Genomic DNA, 26,112 nt, shown 5'->3' on the forward strand with positions numbered 1-26,112 from the left:
ATCACACCGCTCAGTGCACACAGGCCCTTCCTTCGACGCCTCTGCCCCAGGCAGAACGCAGCTGTGAACTCTCAGGTTCACTGGCGCAGTGCTGTAATGGCTTTGTGGTCAGCGTCATGGCTTCTCACATTTAAATAGCTCGGCAAGCAAAACCCTGGTATAAACAAATAACTAGGTATTTCTACGCTGTGCTTCCAATATTGTTACTTTAGGGTTTTTTCTTTTTTTTTTTCTTTCTTTCTTTCTTCCTGTAAATGACTCATAGATTGGCTTTTGGGGAAGGGGGAAACCAAGTGCCTCGTAGCCACTCTTGCAACTTTAACCTTATTTAACCCTCAAAACAGCAAGAGGAAGTACAAAGTATTTTCACGAGCTGTGAATGGGCTCAGATCTGCTTTTGACGTCTTGAGGAAGTACTGCCTTCTGCAAAGCCAGAAATGCAAAAACTGTCTTTGCAGTCCCGCTGAACTCATTTACCGACACACGCTCCCGACATCCTCCCCCCCCCCAAAAAAAAAAAAAGAGCCCGTCAGCTGGGAGGAGAGGGGATGGGATCTCTGCGAAACGGGGCGGATTTGGGTCAGGGCCGATGTCCCCGGGCGGGGGTGCAGCACGGGTGACAGCGGCACGTCTCCCTGCCCTTATTTCTAAGCAGACACCCCAGACCCCCCCACCCGCCGGGCTGGGAGGCCCGAGGGTCCCCGCGTAAGCTCCGCGCGGAGGTGGGGGAGCCCCCTCCCCCGCCGCCTCTGCTCCCCGTTCCCCTCGTTCAGCGCCGCGCCCGCCCTTCCCCATCTGCCGCCGTCCCGGGGACCCCTCCTCCCCCTCCTGCCCCCGGCAGCGGCGGAGGGCGCCCGGCCCACCCGCCCACCCCGGCCCGTGGCGGGGGGAGGCGGGTCCGAGGGAGCCGCGCCCGCCCGCCCGCCCGGGGCCGGCCGCCGGCGGGAGCCGCACGCAGCCACCGCGGGGCGGGCCTGCGAGCGTCGCGCTGGGCCGGGCCGGGCTGGGCCGCGCCGCGCAGCGCCGGCGGCTGTCTCTGAGGCGCGGGGGAGGCGCGGGGGATGGACGAGGGTCCCAGCAGCGGCGAGCGGCGACGGGCGGCTCAGGTAAGCGCGGGGGAGGCACGGCGGGGCCGGGTGCCGCCGCCCGCCCGGGGGCTGTGCGGGGGCGGGCTGAGCCGCCTCTGCCGCTCGCTATCGCAGCGCCCCTCGCATCGACCCCGCCGGCAGCGGGGCGGGGACGGGGTTCTGCAGCCCCCGGGCTTTCCCCTGCCGGAGCGCTGCCCTCGCCCCCCTGCCGTCTCCGCCGAGCCCTCGCAGTCGCCTTTGTGCCCGCTCCTCGGTCCGGGGTCCCTCCTCCCCTCCCCGGCCGGCCCGGGCCGCAGGCGGCGCGGCTGCCCCTGCCCCTCGCACCGCCGCCGCGGGGGCGGCCTGGCGGCGGGGCCGGGGTGGACAGGCGGTGGCGGGGGGGACGCCGGGGGGCACAGCCAACTGTTGCCTGGGAAAGCGCCGGCCCCAGACCGTTGCCAGCTCCTGTAGCACCGGGGCGGTGAGCGCTGGGAGGGCTCGCTTCGCTCCGGCTACCGGCTGCGTTTGGAAAGGCATCGGTTGCGGTGCGAGCCCCCGCGGAGATTCCCCCCCTCGGCCTTGCCCCAGCCGGGGAAGACGCTTCCCCCGGGCACAGGCCCTGCCGGGGGGAGATCGCCGGGTTTTCGTTGCCGGGCGGTGAACGCCGGAGCCGCCGCGGCTGCAGGGGAGGGCAGCGCCGGTGCGGGGACCTGTCTCTGCCTGCAGCCGGGCCCGGGGAAGCCTGGCTTAACTCTGACACTGCCCGAGGATGTAACTCAGACAACACGTCGTAGAGCCTTACTGGAGTAAGTACGCCTCAGCTGTAGCGGGGGAGAGAAGGGGATTAAGCTCACAACTTTGATTATACCGAAAACTTTCTGTTCTAGCTGCTGGCGGTTGTTGGATGCAGGGTGCTGTAAATGCAGTGTTTCCAGAGGGATGTACCTAGGCACGAGATGAAAAACACGATCCCTAATACTGCATTCATCTCGTTGTTTGAATCTCTGTCCATGTTGAGATGTGTTCCAGTGAACAGATACCACGCTTGCATCTATTCTCCCTATTATTATTTTTCCCTAATTTAATTTCAAGACCGTTTAGCTTTAATTTTATTTGTCTGGGTTTTGTTATGCTAAGGTCTCGGTAATACATGACGCCACTATGTAAAATCGAATGCTCCATAATTCACTGGCAACACGGCAGGATTCTTAACTTCACTTGCTTTCAGTGGTGTTGCTAAATAACTTGCCAAGGGTGGTGAAGTGGGTTCGTTTCCAGCCTGTTCTTGGTAGTCTTTGATTGCAATACAGCCGATCTTTGCACTCTCTTTTTGTTTACCAGCTCCTAAAGGCAGTTTGTATGTGTAAACGGTAAGTTAAGGGGGACAGGGATGTTTTTGCTTTGCTTCTCCTGTTCTCACCATCTGCAAGGTCAGAAAAAAATGAAAAGGACTTTGGCTATGAACTCATAGGTGGGGAGATCTGGAACGAAATGCTGTCGTGACATGAGGTTGCCTTGTGAGCAAAGAATTTCACATGCTCAGCACTGCTCTACAAAAATACCCCAACTCGTATTACACAGGGAAGAACCAAGCTGATACTTCCCTTTTCTCTGTAATGCTAACTTTTATATTTTTATAACGTGTAAGGAACACTTATACATCAGCAATGTACTTCTTTATTTTTTTAAGGAATAAACTTTGCAGTTTCTCATGTTTGATTCTCCTTTCTACTCTCCTGTAATACCCCTACCCCCCACCTCATCAGGCCCGAATTCAAAACTAATGATAAAGCCCTCCTACTCATGAATTTAGCTTTCCTAGGTTAGACTTTAAAAAAATGTTTTAATGAAATGAAATTACAGATTATGGAAATAGCATGAAGGGTTTGACTTAAATTCATAAAAAGCATAAAATAGCAACTAAGAATAAAATTCTTCAGCTTCAATTTGAACCACTATATCTGGTCCTTAAATGTAAACTGTGGCAAGTATAAGCGAGGCTCTCTGGGTTATTTATATGGTTTCTTAATGACTGCCCAATATTTTATTGTATTCTGCTCCGTACTTTTTTACTACCCTCCTGTGCTGTTTTTGCAGTTACGCTTTGTTTTTTTCCATGAACTTCTGTTCTATATTAAAAACAGAAAATAAACAAACCACAACTGATTAAAAAGACAATGTATGCCAGTAATTAGAATAAAAAATACTTGGTTAATTCACAAAGGAAAAATGGTGATCATCTTGGATACTACTGCATAGTTACTGTCAGCAGATGTCATTTCACCATAATAGTAAGTCTATTAGTGAATTTTACAGTGCTGGGGAGTTAATTCATTGTTAGTGTGCTTAGCTTGTCTTTATGACATCATTTTTTGACACTGTTTTGTCAGGCTGAAATATCTTGTCCTCAGCAGTATGGTAGTCTCACAAAGACATTGAGGATTCACGTGTGCAGTATGTTGCAGATTTCCGTATGTTATGTCCTATACAAAATAAGAGCTTAAAATATGTGTCAAAAATGCTAGATGTTTTTTAGATGAATAAAAATTCCTATACTTTAACAGAAATCATATTTTATAGGTGTACAGATACTATAAATAAGACCTCTTTAATCAATCATATTTATATGTATTTCCAAATACCCTTTTAGTTAGAGTTGTTAGAGAAACTGTAAGAGTTTTGTAGAATCACTGGCATTCTTTAGCACTAGGTGCATAATGCATGCAGTAGCACATGAACTTGATCATTCAGTTCACATTTTATACAAAACAGAAAAATATTATTCTATATCCAAAACCTGTATGCAATCCAGACATCATTAGGTCTCCTATTAAATCCCTGGAGACAAACTGACCATGTTGATGTGACCTATAACATCAGTGGACAGGGGAATATGCATAGTAATAATGTATGTTGATTTGGAGGAGCCAAAACCTCTTAGTGTTTCCTCCATATTGAATTCAGTATGTATTTGGATCTTTTTCAGTATTATCAATCATTCTTTTAGCAGTGCTTTCTACTCATGTTATCTAGGAATGCAAAACAGTAACATTAAATCAGAGAAAACAGTTTGAGAGGCATGAATTAAAATATTTAATATATGGAGCAGCTTGAGAGTTGCAAAAAATGCAGTCATAAATTTGAATTTTGTTGTTTAAATTAAAATTGTAATAGAAGCTGCTATGCACTCATGTGTGAATGATGATGAGAGTGATGTGAATGATGTGAGATGTACAGGTCCTAATTCTTGTGAAGTTCTGAATTTACCATTCTTCTACTTTAATAGAATTCCAATTCACACTTCCAATTAAAATGAAAAACATGCCTTATTTTCTATCTTTATATACTGCTCGATACAAGTTCTTGATTTAAACAGGTAGCAGTAGTTGCTTCTACAGGAAAAATAACAGTAGTAGATATAGGCCAAATACCTTTTAGGACAGATACGACCTGGCACCCAGGTGCTTGAAAGATTTTTATTATTGTGGGTTTTAAATATTTAGAAATAATCTCATGGTTGGTATCTTCATTTTTACATTAAGTTAAATATCAGTCAGTCTTACCTTAATTCAGGAATGGCTACTTTTGCATGCTAACAGCTGAAATATTCTTGTCTGATTTATGAACTTGTCAGTAGACTACATAACCAACGCTCTATGGGACTTCTTTGTGCATTTTTATCCTTTTTTTCCTGTCTGTGATAATACTTGTGTAGGGCCGTTCATAGTGGCAATGTACAGGTTGACTTTTAACATAACGGTTTGGATGAACAGCAGTGCAAAAGGTGAAGCTAATCCATAAGTCTGAGGCTTATTTTTGAGTAAATCTGTAAGGAATTTGTGAAGTTTGTCAAATGTGAAAAGTTCATTTTGAAGGTTCCAGTAGCAGTGCAACTTGTGGTGTTATGTGTGCCTATCACAAGTGCTAGTCTGGTTTGGTTAAATTCTTAAGTTAATAAATGTGATTCATGAACGTATGTCCCTCAGACCTGTTGAAGAGCATCGATAGAGCATGGGAGTTGTCATGTCTAGAATATGGCATGGGGCCTACTGGGATCTTGAGTTTGGTCCCTGTTTGTCTGTGGTGAGCTCTGGATGATTGAGTCATATCTGGGCATTGGAGTTTGCACAATTTAATAACACTGTGGAGGTGGTTCAGTGTTTTTAAGGGGATGTGTAGACTTACACTGACATTTTAGTAACAGCCATTCTGTACTCTCCTATAGCTCTCTGATACACATAGGTTTAACTTAAAATTTAAGTAGTTGTTAGAAGCTTTTTTATATATAATTTATGGGATGCTGGGGGAGAAATCCTTCTCCCTGTTGTATTACAGCCTGAATTCATAAATTATTTGGGTGGCCTATTTTACAATTAGATGCCTCAAAGCTAAGGTTGGTGTTCTTAAAACTCATGTCTGAAAGCACACTGTTGTCTGTATTTTTTACTGTGAAGAACATCAGATGCACAGAGTTCCATTTCTGCATCCATCCAGAGCTGTTATCACCGTGACTGTTCTGGAGAGTGGCATCTCTCTCCTGCCTAACTGCCTTTGGCATCTGGAGATGGGAATGTTCCCTCAGGATTTGGAAAGCTTGTTTTGCTAAGAAATAAGTAAGTGTGAGCTATTTACTCAAACCCGAGGAAGAAGCATTTGCAACGATGTTTATCTCTCAGTCTTCTTATTGTGGTGCATTAGTTACATCCCTTACTCATGAAGTTTGAAGCTTGGTTCTCTGTGCCCTTTTCAGCTTGAAGTAACTTGGGCTCACACCTCCCTCGCAGGAGAATGCAACAAGCAGCATGTCATGAGCTGTCCTTCATTTCACCTGCAACTGTGTTACTTTGAAAGAAGTAATTAATTAGGCCAGAGGGAGAGTGACTCCTGCCCTGTGATCAAGGCATTCAGCTGAGTTGAGGGAAATCTGGTTTCTATGGGTGTTTCACTCTTTCATACAATAAATATTTTTCCATTTCATAGCTTCAGCAGGAATAGTCCAAGACAAACTATAGTCTGTGGGTTAGGGCACTACCCTGGCATGCAGAGATGTGGTTGTGAGCCAGCCACTTTGCCTGGAAAGAGCCTACCACCCATTTTTACTTCCTCTGTGGTTGCTTTCCTGATGCTCTTAAATGGTGCTTGAGAGCATTCTCCTGCCTTCTCATCCGAAACTTCAAAATTGCATGACTCTTTCCTCATCAGCTTGTGAAAGGGATGACTTTGTGTCTTGCTCCTGGGGAGGCCTGAGGGTTTTATAGAATCATAGAACAGTTTGGGTTGGAAGGGACCTTTAAAGGTCATCTAGTCCAACCCCCCTGCAATGAGCAGGGACATCTTCAACTAGAGCAGGTTGCTCAGAGCCCCGTCCAACCTGATCTTGAATGTTTCCAGGGATGGGGCATCCACCACCTCTCTGGGCAACCTGTTCCAGTGTTTCACCACCCTCATCGTAAAAAATTTCTTCCTTATATCTAGTCTCATTCTATCCTCTTTTAGTTTAAAACCATTATGCCTTGTCCTATCGCAACAGGCCCTGCTAAAAAGTCTCTCCCCATCTTTCTGATGAGCCCCCTTTAAGTATTGAAAGGCTGCAATAAGGTGTCCCCAGAGCCTTCTCTTCTCCAGGCTGAACAACCCCAACTCTCTCAGCCTGTCCTCGTAGGAGACGTGTTCCATCCCTCTGATCATTTTTGTGGCCTTCCTCTGGACCCGCTCCAACAGGTCCATGTCTTTCCTGTGCTGAGGGCTCCAGAGCTGGACGCAGTACTCCAGGTGGGGTCTCACCAGAGCAGAGCAGAGGGGCAGAATCACCTCCCTAGTCCTGCTGGCCACGCTTCTTTTGATGCAGCCCAGGATATGGTTGGCCTTCTGGGCTGCGAGTGCACATTGCCTAGCTCATGTCCAGCTTTTCATCCACCAGTACCCCCAAGTCCCTTTCCGCAGGGCTGCTCTCGATCACATCATCCCCCAGCCTGTATTGATACTGGCAATTTCCCCAACCCAGGTGTAGGACCTTGCACTTGGCCTTGTTGAACCTCATGAGGTTCACACAGGCCCACTTCTCCAGCTTGTCCAGGTCCCTCTGGATGGCATCCCGTCCCTCAGGTGTGACAACTGCACCACTCCACTTGGTGTCATCTGCAAACTTGCTGAGGGTGCACTTGATCCCACTGTCTGTGTCATTGATGAAGATATTAAACAGTACTGGTCCCAATACAGACCCCTGAGGGGGGTTTTACAACCCTTTTTAATAACATAGGTACTTCTTGAGCTTCCAGGATAGGTGACGTTTAAGGTAACAGCCTTCACAACTTTGTTTCCTATTAGGTTAGATGGCTTCCTGCTTACTGAGTTATTTCAATTTCTATTATATACCCAAATTTATTGTAGCCATGTTCAAAATTCTCCTGTGAGTCCATTTTGTGCTTCTTGTCTCATATGGACTAGGAAATCTAAGAAAAGTATGGATTTTGGGGAGATGAAGGCCACAATTTGGCAAGACTGAGGTTCCCTTCAGGAGAAAGTCTTTATTTTGGGGTTAGAATACAATGTGAGCTTGGTTTGATTCAGTTGTCCAGCATAGGCATCTCATCTTTGCTGAGATGCTTTATGACCTCCACTGCATCTATGCTCGGCTAGCAGATGCAAGATGGCCAGAAGACCCATGTCCTGCTTGGAATAACACCTGCTAGGAAGGTGGGATGTTTTGAGACAGCTTGGTACTATTTGCCTCTGCAACTGAACTGAGCCCAGTAGTGTCCTAAGACTATTGTTGTCTAGACTGAATGTGGTTACACTGAGAAGTGGGAGGAAGAGCTTGGTTTTTTGTTTTTCAAAGACATTTCAGAGCAAACATGCTTTCTGTTTTATTTTCTTTATTGCAAGTGTATTTGGTACCTAGCCCGATCATTATAATTTTCATTTTGCAGCTGCCCCAGATTACATCTGGGAGGTTAGCTTGAGTTAATGGCTTTCTGGGAAAGGGGGGGAGAAAGTTCTTCTTCTGGTTTCTCTCATGCATATTAATAGCGGTGTGGAGCTGTGGGGTAAAAATTCATTACTGTCGGTTGTTAGCTGGTACGGAAATGCTGAGTGATGGTGACACTTAAAGAGCTGAATTGGTTTTGGAGAATAAGGAGAATTCTCTCTGGTAACTGATCCATATGATCCCATCTCCAGTAAATTGATTCCAGAATTGTGTTTAAATAGCCTCCATGAGAGATGTGCAGTGGTATTTATCTGGTACAGATGATTTGCTGGTCCTAATTTTTCGGAGGGGGTTCATTTAATGCTGTGGAAATTGGGGGAGGGAGGCAATGGTGAGGGGAAAATTTTGTAATAATATTCCTCAGAGTTGTTCGAACCTGTTTAGATTTTAGAAGGCTAGATTGCTAAATTTATTATATTTTATTTTCAGGAACAGTCTAATTTTGTCTCAGTTACACTTTCTCCCACGCACATGTACACAGTCTGACTCCTTGTACTGTATTGCTTTGTAATTGCACAGTGTTTTGCTTCAAGGATCATCTGTAGACTGTTGGTGACCCCTTCAGATAAAGATTTCATGATGGATGTAGGCATCTTTGGAAACTTCTGGAAATAAGTCTGTAATCATCTCCCTAATAATTGATGTCAGCAAAGGAAATGGGAGCTGATATTCTGTAACCGTTTTTTGTATGTTTGTGTTGTTAAAGCATAAATGCACTGTGGGACTGGAACACTTCCCGCACCCTCTCTCAAGGCTGTGCTGCAGCAGAGCTCTGTAATACCAATTACTGCGGGGACGGGTTGCTGTTCCAAATGAGGTCATGATGGGGATGCTGGAAAACGAGTCTCTCAAAATGTGTTTCATGCTCTGAATACTTGAGAGATTTTGTTAGAGTGCGATACTTAGGTCTACGGGGTTTATGTTTTTAATTAGAGAAGGTGTTAAAAAATCCACTTACTGTTTTGTATCAACATCTCTTGTATTCAAGAGGAAAATAGAAAATATTTCCTGATCTTGAAGTATTCTGGGAATATGTTGCCTGTAGAACTGATTTGTATTTCTGCAACTAGATAATCTTACTACTTCTATTTATTTTATTTTTTTCCCCAAAAGACAGGGAGAGAACACACATAGAGGCCTTAGAAGTATAGATAATCTGCTTGTCTATTTTTACACTGTGAGACAAAAAATGATTGGGGTCTGACTACTTACGCCTTTGTTTTACTGAGGTTTTGATTCATTATGGCACAGACACTATCATGTTGTCCTTTACTGAACTAAAAGTAAATCCGCCAAAAAAAATCCCCTTTTGTTCTGCTGCTGAGGAACACTGTGGGCTGCCAAATCCTGGCAGTCTGAGTCACCACAATCGTAATAAAGTGTTTGTACTTTTGCGGTTACTGTTATTCAGTGTCTTCTAATTTATTCATAAGGCAAAGGGACACCTACAGGTTAAAATACTACTTTTTAAAGAAATATTCCATGTTTATACTGAAATAACATTTGTCAAAAGAGAATTAAATACACACTGGTAACACTTCACAGCTTCCAAGGAGTAAATGGTAATCTTTAACAATAAGAAATATATATACACATATATTTAACAAATTCCATCTTCTGTGTAAGAGCAATGTTAAAATTCAAAAAATGATGGGATTATTTTAAACTCCTTACTGAACTCTGCTGTTTTGGCCATCTGATCTGACCTGATAATGATCTGATAACCAGGGAGACTGTTTCCTTCCTCAAAAAAAAAAAATAAGGACAGAGACTCTGACCCTGGAAATGCTTATCTGTCTTTTAACTTTGATGCGTGGGCTGTGACCCAGCAAGCCTAACTCATGTAATTGAATTCAGTTGTTTTCAGGATCACTCCCAAACAAAACAGTCAAATATTAAGTTGCAATATTCAAATAAAACTCGGAATGATTGCACATAAGCAACTGAGGGTAAGCAAGGTGGTTCTGAATCAACGATGGGTACCTGTAAGGCTGACAAATACATTCTCTGACTCCACAGAAGATGGGTGCAGGTGTTCTGTAGGTGGCTGTGTGCACCCTGTGGTGGTCTGGCTGATGCACCCTGTTGCCCATGCTTGGGGAGGAGATGGGAGTTCTTACAAATTCTTGATCCCATCACCTGTGCATGGAGAGCAGATGGGTTTCCTAATAACTTGTCAATTCTTTAGCTATTTATGGGTAGGAGTCCTCATGATTTAGGCTTTTAACTCTAATATCAGTTATTGAGGCAGAAACAATGATTTCTTTCTTTCTATTGATAAAAGAACAACAAGGCTTTTATTCCTTTTTTGCCTGATACATAGGGAATTCTGTATGTCATTTACCTTTCCCTAGTGTTGAGCTAATGAAATTTCCACAGTTCTCTCAAAAAAGCCAAATTTGGTAAGTCAGATCACTAGTAACTTTCCCTGACTCTATCCTGTAGAGCTGCTGAACAAAAGGAAGGTGGACTGAGTTGGGTGTGGGTGGTGGGCACCAGGGTGGCGTGGACCATGTATGGAAATACATGTGGCAGAAAGTACTATAATTTTAATTGCTACTCTGAGTCATACTGTCACCACAGCTGTTTCCCAAAGAAGAGGTTCTCATGTTGTCAACAGGACATTCACAAAAGAAAGGAGATGGTAGATAAGCAAATGCAAATATATTGCATGCCCTCTATCCTTTAGTTTTTAATATATTCTGTAGTGATGAGTTCAGCGTGAAACACTTGGTGACATGTAATTATATATGCATTAAGTAAATAGCAGTTGATTCATGGTATCCCTCTCTCAGGGTATATATTCTTAATGCACTGAGGTAGGGATGAGCGAGTAGTACTACAGCTCTGAGGTTCTTGATTCATGTGGTAATGCAGTCCCGCTCGGGGTGCTGACTTCCTTTCTCCTTTTTTTTTTTGCCCATAAAAGGAGAAAAGTGCTGCCATATGACTTGCTTTAGAGAGAATCACAAGATGTGGATGGAGGGGGAGGTTATTCAGGTAGCTTTGTCTCTTATTCTGCTTTCTGTGTTTAATGTGATATTACTAGTAGAGTATGTGGTAGCATTTCCTTCAGCTGACATTGAAGTAAAACATTTTGTTCTTCTAATAACTTTTTTTTTCTTTTTTTTTCTGTACGGATAAGAGATTCTGCAGGGAAGTTGGATATAAATGAGTTTGGAAAGAAGATAAAAATCACTGTTCTCAGGGATTAGGCTGTCCTCCAAACCTGCAGACATTTTCCTGCTGGCGGTTAAAGAATGACTGTGTGTGGTATTCTCCCATCTTGTGCCAGTTACTGTAGGTAGGCATGCTTAGGTTTATTGCTTAATTTTGCACTGTTAAAAGTTTCATCTCCAGTTTTTCAGAAAACAGACTGTTCAGGTGATTCTCTGAAGACTTGCCCAGAAATCAAATCTGGACATCTCGGTGTCTTTCCATGACTGGAGAAGTCCTTGAGCCCACTTGCTCTGCAGTCTTACATTGACTTTCAGTGTACAGTAAAGCAAGAGTTGCCTGACTTCCTTTCACATATTCTGACAAAAACCATAGCCCTCCCACTGATGAGGGTCACATTTTCTCCATAGAGCGAAGGCAATTAACAGCTCTAAATAAGTTCTACCCGGCTTCTGCTGTGGTTACCAGATGGTATTCGATGGGCTCCTGTTTCAGTATCGGAGTGTGCAGCCAGCACCAGGATTGGTCTCGAACTGTCAGCTTTAACCCTGCTGCCTGCTGATGTCCTCCATGTACATTCAAAGCCATCTCTGAGTCAATGATTCATACTATTGATCAGCTTGGGTTTAGTCAGCCTTGTACGTTCCCTTTACTTACTGATGCTGTGAAGCGATTTGACATGGAGGCACGTAAATTAGCTGTGTCTCTTCTTCCTCCATCCAACAAAAGATTTTTCAGAAATCACAGCAGAATGGATCTACCTGTGGAAACCAGACTTTTTACTTTGACAGCTGTGAAAAGTGGAGATCTTCGACCCAAACATTTACTTTCTTATGAAATGAAGCATTTTGTGAAGGAATCCACAGGGAGCTGGAGAAAATTAAGATCTTAGTAATGAGCAGTCATTTCCTAGCGTCATCCTTTTCTAGTGTCACCGTAGGTATCCTGGGAACAGACCAAAAGGACCATACTAATTCTGGATCTAAAGTCACATTTTCTTTTTCTTGAAGCTGGTTTATTAATTTTTTTTCCACATCAGAACTAGGATGTAGGCCAAGATCTGTGAGAAACAGATGTCTGTCTCATGCCAGTAGTGTTAGCATTGCGGGGATTTAGTAAAATTTGTTACTTCACTTATGTGGGAGGGTTTTTGTTGTGTTGTAGGTTTTTGGTTGTTTTTCTTGGAAGATCTGATAGTGAGTTTTCTGGTTAATTGGAGTGACGATCTTTAGTCAAGTGTTGATGTCACTGTTGGGGTAGATGCGTCATCTTTTCATCTTTTTGAAAGACAGAAATTGTACTTGTAGTTCAAGGCACTATGACTGAAGTATTCCAGGTAAATTGAGGTGTGTGAGTTCATCATCTGAGACTATTAGGTTGGAGCAGATGGTTATTAGTGGACTATTAGGTGGACTCACTGGACCAGATTGGCAGACAATATTCCAACAGTTATAAATGAGTGGTCAAGGTTTTACAGAATAACATGCAGTTTTGTCAATACCATTGCAGTTTTAAGACTGCTCCAAGGTAAGCAGAGTTGGGAATGGAGAAGCATGTAGTGAGATGATCTGTAGGTAAGCAGTTGTGAAAGGGGTGTATGTTTTTGTACTGTCAGTGTAATTTTTCGGCACCCTGTGACACTGCATTATCACTTATATCTATACAAAGTTTTAAACTTTGCTGAGTGTAATATTTACATCCAAATTTGCACCAGGGTAGTCGTGTTTTCCTTTCGAAAATTTTTGTATTCCTCTGTTGTGTTTACAAAGACTTGTTGCTTATGTTTCTTTTTGTGCAAATTAATGGTAAATGTTTTTGATTGACGTTTGCATGATTATTTTTTTAAGTAAGTTGGGATTTCTGATTTAGAAGAAAGAAACAAATTTGTGAAGACATAGGTAAGTTTGTGAACTATTGAAAAAACACAGCAAATTTGTTCCTGAAGCACTATCTTGTAAAGTATTTGAATTTCTTCCTTGCCCACCACCCCGATATGAGTGAAGGCTAGAGAAGCAGTGTCTCAGCTGCTGTGCATTGGGATGCTGTCAGTAGAGCTATGCCCGCTTTATACCAGCTGACAGTCTGGACCAATGTTCTACTGGCAGCAGTCCAGGCTTGCTGAAATGAAGAAGTCAGATGCTCATCTTCAGTCTGTCTGAACACATTAAAAAAAGTCCAAAACCTAGAGAGTACAAATTTTCACATGCTGCATATAATACATGTAGAAGCACAAATGCTCAACTGTTACATGTTTATTTGGTTCTGTTCTCGTGATTGGAAAGCAACAACCAACTAGGTGAGGATGTGATATTAAAGCCAGAAACTATAATGCCTGGAAAAGGTGACCTGTTAATTCTGAAATGCATTGGCTACTCATGGAATTAACTTCTAAAAATGATGTTCTCCAGAAGCAACTGGGTACTATAATCGTGATGCATGTTCATAGTAGGAACTAAATAAGGAATGGATATGGCATGCAACTGTACTGTTACATTTTTAGTACTGTTCGTGACACAGTTTTGTCCTGTGCCAACTAACACTCTCCCAGATAATGCCTAAGCATAGTTCTGGGGTTAGGAGAGATGGTGGACCGTTTCCAAAAGGCTGTTTGGATCTGGCAAGGCTGTTTCGGAGGAATAGGATTTTAGTTGTACAGCCACGAGCTGTACCATGCTCGCTGGTCCCAAGCCCAGAGTGTGGCTATGTGCCCTGGTCTGTTTTATTTTCTGACATATATGTGGCCACAGATCCTGCTTTCCAGGAACCTGGGATTCAGCAGCTTCTTTGGGAAGGCAACGCCAGGATTGTCTTTGTGTGCTTAGAAGGGTAGGAGAAAAAATTCTGTCAAACCTGAAAGTGAGAAGCTGTGTCTGGAAAGCTGGAAAAATAATCCAGAGCAACTTAAAATCATAGAACAATTGAGTTTCATATTGTTTTTCTAAGAAAAGCCCCAGGGAATACACAGGTGTAATTAGCTATTTTGAAAGTGCTAGTTTAAAAAAATATATATATTTATGAAGAATTATGGCCTGGCATTTTAAATCAAAATGAATAAATTACATGTAAGCAGATGGCATCTACAGTGTCCTCAACCAGAGGATGTATATTCTGGCAGTAGTGTAAAATTTATCCCTGTCCTAAGCTTTGCCTTCTGTTAACTAAAGGAGCAGTAGCAACCTGCTAGCCCAAACCTGAGTTGGCATGAGCTTTAGGTTTTCCCTGGGGAATCCCTGCCTCAAGCAGATGTTTCAGCCCTCTTCTAATTGTCTGATTGCCTCCTGTCAAGGAGATGCAAGTCTGACTTTATATTTAGCAAAAACTGTAGGGCGTGGGGATTTTTTTGTGTTTTTTTTTTCTTTTTTTTTAAAGCAGTGTTAAAGCTATTAGCATCCTAATGACTTAACAGAGTCTGGTCCAACAGACAACTTACGGGTTGACTCTAGTCCATGGAGCGCTTCCATCTGTCTCACAACCTCTCTTCTATAGGAGATGAGGAATAGCTGTTGGGATGGCGTAGGCTGCCTGGTGAACCAGCCACATACCCATCCACCTGGAAGTGGTCCAGCGATCAGAAACTGAGCTCCCGGTCCCCATGTGGACAGTGACAGGCCAAGTGCCATTCCTGGGCTGGGAATTCCTGGCGCAATTTGTGGTTTGAGGGTTGCGTGGGGAGAGAATCAAAACTCGGGTCAGGATGCTCTAAGGATGAACGACCCTGAATTACCTGTATTACCATCGACATCTCTCACATCTTTCTGCCTAATATTTCAATAGTACCAGCTTGGTAGTAAAAGCTTTAATGAGCCTGTGTTTTTTCAGTACATACATTGGTAAGCGTGTTCTGCTGCTGCTGCTCCTTTTTTTTTTTTTTCTATATCTTAAATCAAAATACAGATTTGTAACTTCATTTTGGAACATGTGCTTTCTACTTTTTGAGTAAAGGACTTCTAAAACATGAAATAATATTGCAGTTGCATAGTTAGGATTCAGAGTCTGGCCTCTGATGCACCCTTCATCTTATTTTACTCTTCTGTTTTGCCTTTGAACTACAACATTATGTAGTCCATTCTGTAATGCAACTTCACTTAACTCTTTATTTGCAAGTAGAATTAATTTTGCATCTTTGCTATTTATGCTTTGTTGATGACTGATCATACAGCCTTAATTATTTCTTACACAGCAGGAAACTTTAAAAGTAGCAGCTGTGTTTTGCCTTAAGTCAAATTGGTTGTGGACTACAACTGCTCAAATCCCTGAGTGGATAATAAGCTTTACTCCCAGCACGTCCCCCAGACTGCTACGCTGAGGTACTGAACTGACTTCTGTATTTCATTGTATAAATGCATTTTAACTAGGGATAAATTGACTTACTGGCTGTTGCCAAAACAGTAAAAGAGAATTTTCTCTTCTGCGTTAATATGTGATGGTTTGCCTTCTTGTTGACGTCCTTCCCTTAAAGCAGCATTAAGGTTTTTGCTGAGGTTTCCAGAGTGTCTTATTTGTTTCTGTCAGTTTTATCATGCTGGTGTTTAATAAACGATCACTTTCCTTTCTTCCCGACTCATGGATTCTCTGGAGGAGAAGAGTGGTTGCTTGTAAACATGTTTCTTCACCCCTGTTTAGGTCAGAGTGTTGTAGGCAGTATCTTGGTATTTAGTTATTTGATAAACATTTTAAAGTGTTGTCCCTCTTGATTCCCCCCACCTTTCCTATGGAAGACTCTGATATCAATCTTGGACTGTTTTTCTCCACTTTTAAAGGAATATTCTGTTTTAAAGACCAAAGCTGGAAATTTGAAGCTCTTCCAGTCAGAGTAGTTTATCCTCTTTCTGTCCCATGGCACTTGCTTTCCCACTCGATGGCATCTCTCAGTCCCAATGTCTTACCTCAATGAACTTGCCTTGCAGCCCCTTCCACGCAGTTATTGCTCACGAATAGTACTGAAGTTGTGCTTAGGATAGCTATTCCATATAAGTGGCAAAGTTTTTGTCATTTCATGATTCAGCTGAACAGCAGATACTCCTTTATAGTTGCTGGGTTTTTGTTTCCAAAATTTAGGTTTTCTATATAAAAATGTGTTTGGACTTCTGAAGTAACTGTGTTATAGTCTGCTTCCCAGCCACAGTCTGTAAACTTTTTTGTGAGTATATTTTGCACCTGTTACATGAGAGCTTATTGTTGCCAGCACTGTTAATTTTCTCCAAATGAGCCAAGTTATGTAACAGAACAAACTGATCTAACATAAAAATAGGGAAATTACGAATATGATTGAAGAAAATTCTCATTTACCTTTCTTTTGGTCTATGTTATATCTCATTATTTTTAATTAGCCTCACAAGGCTTATGTGCTCTGATGAACATACAGTTTTTTAAAACAATCCAATTGCCTTGTTTTGCAATATACAAATTCTAAAGTTTCTATCAAATTTATTTTACCTTCTGTTCTTGCATCTACTTCACAACTTTTATGCTATTTCATTTCTTATAGCAACCTTTTATTCCGTACAGTTTTAGCCTGGATTTTTTTCTGTCCCACTTGCAATCAGTTTAAAGGTTTCTGGCAATTTTTTACCATAATTAAACTTGTAAGTCTTGTTCTATAATTAACTAATTTTTCTGAAAAACCTTTCTGTTCAAACACTTCTGTAGAATTTCGTGAGATATGTCCTGAGCATTTGAAAGGAATGTAGTAGTTGTTTACTCTCAGATTATGATCTTTGTAGTCATATTTCCATTTAATACTTCCAGAAAGAAGTGGAAATTTAGTACCTTTTTTCCCTTACTAAGATCTTTTTACTTCTGTTTTCTTTCTTATGATAACGGGTTGTGAAGCCACTGTGTTGTCTGTGGCTTCAGTGACTAAAATCTTCTGATGTTTTCATATTGATGAACTCCTTCTGGAGTGGTTCAAATAAATGGATCAAAACATGGCTCATATAAATACGGTTCTGCAGGTACCTGCTTTGCTGTGAGATTTTTAAATGATTAATTAATTTATTTAAGGTGTTTAGCTAACAAATACTTTCCTCCCCTTTCTCAAAGTGATTTAGGGTCTTTCTTCATGTCGTGACATTCCTTCAAAGCCAGTTGATGTTATGTCAGCATAGTCTGTGCTAGACTTGCCCTTTCAAAGCTAAATTCCAGGTTTTTTTATTTCTGACGATCATCTAAATTTCACAGTCCTCTTTCTTTACCTGCACTGGTTTTGTTTCTGTTCTTTCCATTCTCTTCTTCCCACCTGTAATCCTTTCTCATCATTTTCATCCATTCTGTTCTACCACCTTCACTTTCTGTCATTCCTGGTAGTAAATCTGCTTTGGTTTCTGTTTAACATGAATCTTGCTGCGTTGTTGCTTAACACTCTTTCCAGTTAACCTTAATTACATGAAACTTGGAAAATACCTAAATGCTTAGTCGCTTGGGAGTTAACGTGGTCCAATAAGTGGGACACCCCTTTGAAACTTTCTCACGGAGGCTCATTTAATTAGGGATGCGGTTCCTGAGTCTTTCAGACTTGTCATTTTTGTTGTTGTTGGGTCAAGAGGGAGGGGGGCATGTTTTCATATATCTACAAGCAGTAAATGCTGTAGAAAGCTATGGTATCTAGTTTTTGCAACCCAGTAGGGCTGGAGGGTCAGAAGTTGTCTCTTACTACGTCACTGCTCGGTAGAAAATTGTGGTTTTCTGGGTTCTGTGAGGTGCTTCCAGTCCTTTCCCTGTCCCGAGGTGTTCTTGCTTTGCCCCTTCTCTGATGCCTCCTCCCCGGCTTCTTTCCCACGTGAGCTGCATCACTCTCGGAGTTAACTAAGTGTCCTGAACACAGTAACAGCAGTTCACTATCCAGATGCTCAGTACTACGGGATTAATTGACCTTTTGCTCTGGGCATAATGCACAGTAGAAGATACCTTGCAGCAGTACTCCTTGCTTTAAAAAAAAAAATGGAAATTACTATGTTTTGAAGGCATTTAAGTAACTTTTCTGATTTTTACTTGGTAATTAAAACAGTTTCATTAATAACAATTCTTTTAAACAAATTTTAAAATCCACAGATTGCAGCCTCTGTCTAAGTATCGGGAAGGCTCTGGATCATCTTCAACAAGGTAAGAGTCGACTCCGGTACTTTCTGTCTTGCACAGAACAGCTGCCTAGCAGATTCAAATGTCATAAATGATAAATGAATACTCAGCCTCCCTTGAATGGCATCCTGTTATGTAGTTTTACTGTTGCACCTAACTGATGCTTTGAAAATGCTATCTGGGCATAATATTCTCGCCTTGAGGTTTTTATTTGTTTGCTTTTCTTATTATAGAACAACAACTGAGAATTCTTCTTCCCATGTACTTTTTTCATTTACTCCACTGTTTGTTTTGAATCGTTTCACTGTTATTGTTCTGGTCTATATAAACCCTTGGGACAGAATTGGCCTAGGCAGAGAACGGGATTTGTTCTCATCCCTTTTGAAGTCCTAATTCTGTGATTTTTTTTTTTTTTTGGTCTTCTACTGCCATTTTTTTTTTTCCAAATCTTGACCAGGTTCCCATTAAAATCTCTGAAATATAAGTTATAAACGCCCTCTGTTGCTACAGAACTGGAGAGAATTTGCAGCCAGCAGCAAAATAAAGCAATGCTGAAAATAGACTTTTTTTCCCCTAGAGAAAGGGAGTTCCCTGACTTGACCAGCTACTAATTGGTACAAAGGTTTGTTTACACAGAGGAGCTATTCCTAATTAGTTCCCTATGTGGGTGCTCTACTTGAGAAATTAGTGTTACATTCTGATTTAATTTAATCTGCTTTTATAATGAATTGTTATAATTTGCAGTAAGGAACGTATTTTTAAGAGAAAAAAAAAATCTGCACTGCACCACCCCCGAGTTTCAAAAGCTAATTCCTCTTTAGGCAACGATCAAGCACTCTTATTATTTTGGGATTAAATGAATAAAAATCCATCATTAGACTAGAACCAGTTTTTTGTCATATCTTTATAAATATAGCTGCAGAAATACAACCACGCATTTTTCAAAGCCAAAACTTAATTCAGCTGTTTTATGGACCTGATGACTTGACCTCTGTTTTTCTGTAGTCATGAGGATAGTGAACCAGAATATTTGGGAAGAAGAGTGTTTGTGGAGTTATATTAGCATTGTTAAGGTTATGGTTGGAATGGAAGTTCACTTCCAAGCTTTTCTGTAGCAGATTTCTTTTTCTTAAGTTGACTTCACCTTTGTTCTGGGAGCAAACTTGTGTTGCTGTAAGTTCTTTTATTTAGAGAGTTGAAAAAGTGACATAAGAGCCAGACCTTAAAAACAGCTCTCCCTAAAAATCCTTATGAAGGAGCTGGTCCCCTTGCTTTTCTCTCAGCCTCCCCCCCAACACTTGCAGAATGAAATTATCACTGTTAGGCATTTAAATTACACTCTTTATTTCGGTAGTTTCAAAAGATTGGAAAATTCATTTCTGAACTTAGAACTGCTTTAACCAGACCTCTTTCAATGTAAATATTGTTTTAAATAAAGGTAGCCATTATAATAAATTGCTAAATATTTTGGAAATGGGTTTTCATTTTTGTTATTTCATTATTATTTATTTTAATTCTTAATATAGTGAATACCAGTGAACATTATTTTCCAGTCTTGGCAACAGCTCATTATAAAATCCAAATTAAATTGAATCTGTTCTGCAGAATTATATGGGGTAAAAATTCAGTTTAAGTACCTGATCATTTCAACCCAGCAGCATTTTTGAATGGTATTACTGTAAAAGTTTTTGGAAGTTCCAAATTTCACTTTTAAAATAATCATTTCAGTTTTCCATTGATATAATCTGGTATATTTCCTCTTTAAGCTAGAAAGTTTAATCTGAAAACTGAGAGAGGGAAAAGCACAGTGATCCCAAGTGTAATCTTGAATGTTTTTCATGACAGACGGACCTTGAGCGTTTAGCATCACCTCTTTGGATTTTTGAATGTGAATTGGAACCACTGTATTTTTAGGTAAGACATAACCAAGTGTTTGTGTTAAGTACCCTCTTTCTTTTATACATGAATTGTGAGAAAGCTAGAGTGCAATATGCTGGACTTTACTTTGTACAGAGTGTTTACGTCTTTGTTGAATGAGTCCAATGTTATTTGAGATTTTAAATAATAACAGTTCAGTTGTCCTAAATTTTTATATTCCCTGAGAGAAACCGCATCAGCAACTCTGCATGGTCTATCTATGTATGTAATTTAATTTTATGATCAAGTATGTAGTTGTTTGATTGGCTTGTTGCCATTCAAAGTGGCAGTTCAGTTCTGTCTGCCCCTTGTCTTGCATCAACACCTGTAGTCATCTGGGATATGCTGGTTTAGGGAATTTGCTGCTGAAAATCTACAGGATTGCGAAGACTTCTTGGAGGATTAATTTTCTGCCAGTTTAGACCTCTGCATCAGCTCACTGTGGACTCAAACAAGTACTGGTGTCGATACAAGGAAATCAGTGCCAGTACTTGCAGAAACAAATTGTTGTATTTGCTTTAAACATCTCTTATCTCTGCTCCAAGGAAAGCTTTGATACATGAGGAAGACTATGAAGGGGTTGTGAACAGCTGCAGACTTCAATATCTGAGAAGGAAGCAGGGGGTGATAGAGGAAAGCTAGAAGGTTTTGATCTGTAGATGTAAGAGTATTTGTCACTGAAGATTACCTTCTTCCTTGTAGTGAAATATCGGAGGTCGTGCCCATTTGGCTACTCGTGTTTACCACATAGATTACAGGGAACAGAAGGGAGATCTCAGTGTCACACTTCATATGCGGCCAAGTTGTGGTCAGCATTGCTCTGGAGCTCCGAGGCTACAAGTCACAGATGATGGTTCTGGTGGTTCTGACCCAAACACGCTGCTGTTTGCCAGCCTTTTCTGGGCTGCTGGGAAACGTGACGCAGACATGACATTTGAGCTGGGCGGTTGCGGCATGTAATGCTTAAAATCTGAAAGGGAATAATATCTTACTTTATTGTGGGAAGTAAGGCCGTGCGAGATGGTAGCTTTCACCTGGTGGTTTCTCAGAGAGATGGAAGCCATCGAGTATGGAGAGGATTCTTTGAACTAACCCTACATTAGTAACAGTGATGTCATTAATTCAGCTGCCGTGAGAGGCATCCAACAGGCGATGCTGTGGGCAAATGACCACAAAAACTTCAATTTGTTGCAGGTAAAAACAAGCCCAACGTGGCAGCAGCCTGACTGGCTTTCTGTCAAAGCAGGTTTGCAGTACCCAAGTGAAGCCAGGGATCTCAGTGGCAGTCTATCAAAGTAAAGGTGTTTGCTAACCATGTGGGTATTTGTTCAAAAGAAATAGAGCCACCTGCAGAGGAGCTTGGAAGGTGTAGAGATTCATTAATTTAAGGCCACAAAGGATTCTAGTGAATGTGGAACCGGTGTAGTTGAAAGACAGCAGTATTCCTGTTTCATTTCAGTGGATGGGGAACAAACCCAGGTCCAAGGGAGGAGATGGATGTGAGGGGGGTAAGGAAAGACTTGTTAAGATTAAAGGCTATAATCGTAGCTTTGACAATTTCTGCAGTGCAGGAAATTATTCTTCTCTGCCTTGTAAACTAGTGATGTGATACTTGTAAGGACTGTATACTTAACCAGTGAAGCTGCTTTGTGTGTTTTATTTTTACACTTTTTCTCCTTTAAAAGGCCTCCCAGCCTTTTATTTTGTTACAGTTGTATGGAATTTAAAATAGGAATTATGTATATGACATACCTATTACATTTTATAAAGATAGCATTTCAACTAAAATTTAAGACCCATTCTACTTTTTAAATGAAGGACGGATCTTTCTGAGCTGGAGAGGATCTGAAAAATGAGTGCTCTGGATGGGCTTATCCACCCTAGTTGGGGGGACTGAGATGAGCCGAAGGGAGATCTTAGAGACAGGACAAGTAGAGTGAAAAGGAAGAATAAAAGGAAAAATGGTAAGAATGGAGACGAACACTCTAACATGTCAGAAGAAACAAATTATGAGAAACAAGGAGAGTGAAATAAGGAAATAGAGATTTGCAAAATTATGGATTCTTTTAAATTTAGACCATAGAAAGTTAATATTACTACAGTGTAGTTCACTGTTTTTATTAATTCCATTGGTAGGAAATAATAAACTGGTAGGAACCACAACTGGTAGGAAAATTTTTTAGTAATTTTTTTTTTAGCTGAGATATTTTTGAAGTCCTAACTGTTTGCTGTTAGACACCTTTTACAGATATGAAGACAAATTATTTTTTCAAAATGAAGCCCTTAAATATGCCTTTAATAACCTTAAAGGTTGACTCTTTCAGAAGACTGTGACAAAATACGGACTGTAGAAGCATCTAAACATTTTTTTTCTAAAAGAAAGGTTCTGAAAATCAAATCTTAATATGACAGTGACAAGCCAATAATAATTTTAAATACTAATGCAGCAGAAGCAATTCTTTGTGCTCGTAGCTGTGAGCTGTTTGAGCTGTGCTGAAAGTCTTACATGATAAGGTTTTTCATTTCTCTTAGTGCAAAGAGAAAGATTGAATCTCTTAGGCTGTTTTTAAAATGACCAGTATCCCTTACAACTGGTTTCAAAAGTATGACATGAAATATTGCTTTAATTCTCCAGAATTTGAATTTTCTTATCAGATTATGGTTAACCAGAAATGGTTTTGTGTGTATGTATGCATGTGTGTGGTGATCTATTAATGTTGTTTTTGAAATGACCTTAGGCGCAGGAGAACGCAGGGTGGGAAGACAGTAAACTAGTTTTCATTTTCAATTTCCTGTTTTCTAAGAATACACAGGAAAGTTTCTTAATTAAATAATATGATAGTAAATGTAAGTTGAAAGATGAACTATGATAATATTATTCAGGTCTTCAGATGGTAAATATATTCTTAAAATAGTAACTGGTTGACAAGAATTAGGCATCATTTTCTACCAAAACTAGTGTGAGCTGTTAAGATTAAGATAGCAATGCAGGGAGAACAACATCAAACATTTAACCTAGTTCAGACAATTGAGTTGGATGCCTATAGTACATTTGGGAAGCTTCACTAACTGCATAAGGAGTCTGCATTGATGCTTTGGTGCCAGAATTAATATCTAAAGCTGGATCTCTGGAGTGAATTTGTACTTCACACACAAATGTCTCCTTAGGTGTCACCTCAAGTATGATAACTTTTACTAACTTTTCAGCTACCGTGATAAAATGAGGAGCAGTGTGGTTGTAGAAAGTCAGAATGCATTGTAGACATTTTTTAGAAACTAATTCAAAGTTCATAAACAAGATGGTAATGTTTCACATCTGTTACTGTGCAGTCTTTGAGAGATTGTTCTTTTTTATGCTCGCAGAATATCTTGTACGGGCATGTTCTGTACCATCGCAAGGAGTACCATGTAATGAAGTTTTCAACACCGGTTACTAGTTAATTCATTACCCAGGTGTTTTACAGATATAATGCATAACCGTGTTTCAGGGAGAAGTGTAAAGAAAGGTACTGTGGTAACGGCAGTTTGTTGCCTTGCGTTGTCGGCTAGATGTGTTTTCCAAAGAAGTGGGCACGCTCTCAATCTGGATTTCAGCTTTAGGCCTGATTTTGGTCTGTAGTGATAGACTGTGACTCAGTCGGAGCCTAAAATCAAAATGCTTTTCCTGAATTTTGCATCCTCAAAGGAGGATGGTTTCCTGGCAGGTGTTAATGATGAGGTGTTTGCTAATTTACAACAGTGAAACTTCATGAAGTTCTTGAAATTAAGGGTAGAATTTTTCAAAAGTAGCAAAAGACACAGACTCTGTTGACTTCTCCTGAAACAAAGGCTCTAATTTTTCACCAATAGCAGAAAGTAAGGCTTTGCATTATCTTTTTTTAATAAAAAAACTCTTTCAAAGAGATTTTTCTTTCATGAAAAAAATGGCAATTTTTTTTTTTTTTGCAATGTTCACCTTCATTAACACAACTTGCTGACTTCCTTCCTCAGCTGCAGTTCATCCTACACTCAGAGGTCAGAAAAGAGCAAGATCAACAAGCCACACATCTGGCTGTCTCTCTTTCCAACTGGAACAAAGAAACAATTTTTTTAATGGCTTTTTGAGTTAATTGTAAACAATTTGGTTTTGGAGTCGCTGACTTGCAGCAAATGTTTCTCGTAGGCGGATGTAGGGAAAAAGGACTATGTCCTAATGCAATTCCTCTGTGGCCAGCGAGGGAAAAAAATCACTTATTAAAAAAAAAAAAGGAGTGTCTTCATCCTTCTAGCATGGAAGTATGCTCAGAATTTTGAGTGCATGTATAGGACATTTCACAAGCTTCAAATATGTGCTTTGAAGAGGCAGAGAGGCAGAAGTAGTTGCTCATTTAATTTTCCTATACTCTTGTATACAGTAATACTGATTTTTTTCCCATTTATTTTCAGTATTTACTTTATATACAGTGATAAAAGACCAGGGACAAACAAAGGAATAGCGGGGAAGAAAAAACTATTTTAAAATGAGAGTTCTGTTCTAATAGTTTTTTCTTGTATTTATACTGTTCCTAAGTGCTTTGTTCCAGTAAACATTTCTCAAAAAACTATATTTACAGTCATTAATCCTTAAGTAACATTTTGAAAACTAATTCTTAAATAATTAGTGAAATGTGATACTTACTTTCCCAGTTATTGTAATTTTTTAAATGCCTTCTAGCATCACATAGCATCAGTTTATCCAATCTATTAGATTTACTTTTTTTAAAAGTGTTTTATCTAAGGTAAACATCTGGTGTGACTTTTGGTACTTTCACACTTCACAAGAGGAAATACTAGAACTGTTGATGTACAGCACTTCTGAAACCCCAGCTACTTTTAAAATACCTTATTATACCTTCATGTGTCTAATTTGAGCTCGTATTACTCTGAAATTTTGGTTGCTTTTTTTGACATGTCTGTCATGATAGTTTTATTTCTAACCTGACCATTCTACTAAATATTTACAAAAATCCTGATGTGAAAAGTAAATTGGTAATGCTGTTTGGAACAATGTCTAAATTTATGACAAACTTGAATAAAATGAAATCATCCAAAGAAAGTGTTTTCCATCAATTTGTTTGTAGGAGGTAAAATGCACTGCACTATGATTATTTTTTGTCAAATTTAGGTGTTTGAGTTGATAATGCCACTTAGTGGATAACAGCCTTAACTGCAGCCTTCTTTCAAAACCAAATCAGGTAGCAGACAGCTGGCTTCATTGATATCGGAGTTTTCCTCCTGGCTAGAATATGCTGATTGTAGCATGTTTTCAAAGAACCTTTTCTTATCAGCCCCATTTTAGGAAGTTTGAGATAGCCAATTCAGTTTCTGGATGAAGCATATTAAAATGTAGGTATCATTTATTACAGAATTTTAAACTTCTTATAGGAAAATAAGGATGTTCTTATTTACGTATTTAATTTGATTGGAAAGATAAAACAACAATCTTCGTCTTCTTACACTGGCTCTTTAGGTTAATGACATGTAATTGGTAGTATGGTGATAATTTTGGTGGTTTAGGCAATGCTTGGTTTTAGCACTTATGGTTGGAAGATTGGTGGCTGGGCAAACTCTGAACTAGAACAAGCTGATTCTTCAAGAACTGAATTGAAGAGGACCTGATCGAAAGTAGTTAGTGCATTTTCTTGGATGACATTATGGAGGGCATACACAAAAAGGGAGTATAGCACTGGACTGGGTCCTGTTTTAGTTGGACTTTTGTAGACTTCAAATAATTCTGCTTTGGAATATCAGAAAGGTGAGATAGATAGATGCCAAATGTCTATTCCACCACTGTCATTTACAATTATTACTTCTTGAATATATTCTTTTCATAAAGACTCTTCTTTGCTAAGTAGTTTGGATGGTAGT

The 26,112-nt window shown here is 40.5% G+C and overlaps 1 protein-coding gene across 14 annotated transcripts in view; it reads left to right on the forward strand.

Moving 5' to 3' along the window:
• The first annotated feature begins 915 nt into the window (after positions 1-915).
• Positions 916-26,112, forward strand: part of CYRIA (CYFIP related Rac1 interactor A) — a 58,475-nt gene continuing 33,278 nt past the window's right edge. For 3 of the 14 annotated variants that reach the window (XM_072858535.1, XM_072858533.1, XM_072858540.1), the window contains exons 1-3: positions 918-1,106; positions 18,283-18,333; positions 20,155-20,223. The gene's annotated coding sequence lies outside the window, so the exon portion shown is untranslated. Of the gene's footprint in view, positions 1,107-1,189; positions 1,874-15,433; positions 15,540-18,282; positions 18,334-20,154; positions 20,224-26,112 lie in introns of those variants that run through there. The other 11 variants (XR_012041937.1, XM_072858532.1, XM_072858537.1 and 8 more) reach the window with 9 other exon arrangements.

This window comes from Ciconia boyciana, chromosome 3 (genome assembly GCF_034638445.1).
Source record: "Ciconia boyciana chromosome 3, ASM3463844v1, whole genome shotgun sequence".
In the NCBI taxonomy this organism is placed as follows: Eukaryota; Metazoa; Chordata; class Aves; order Ciconiiformes; family Ciconiidae; genus Ciconia; species Ciconia boyciana.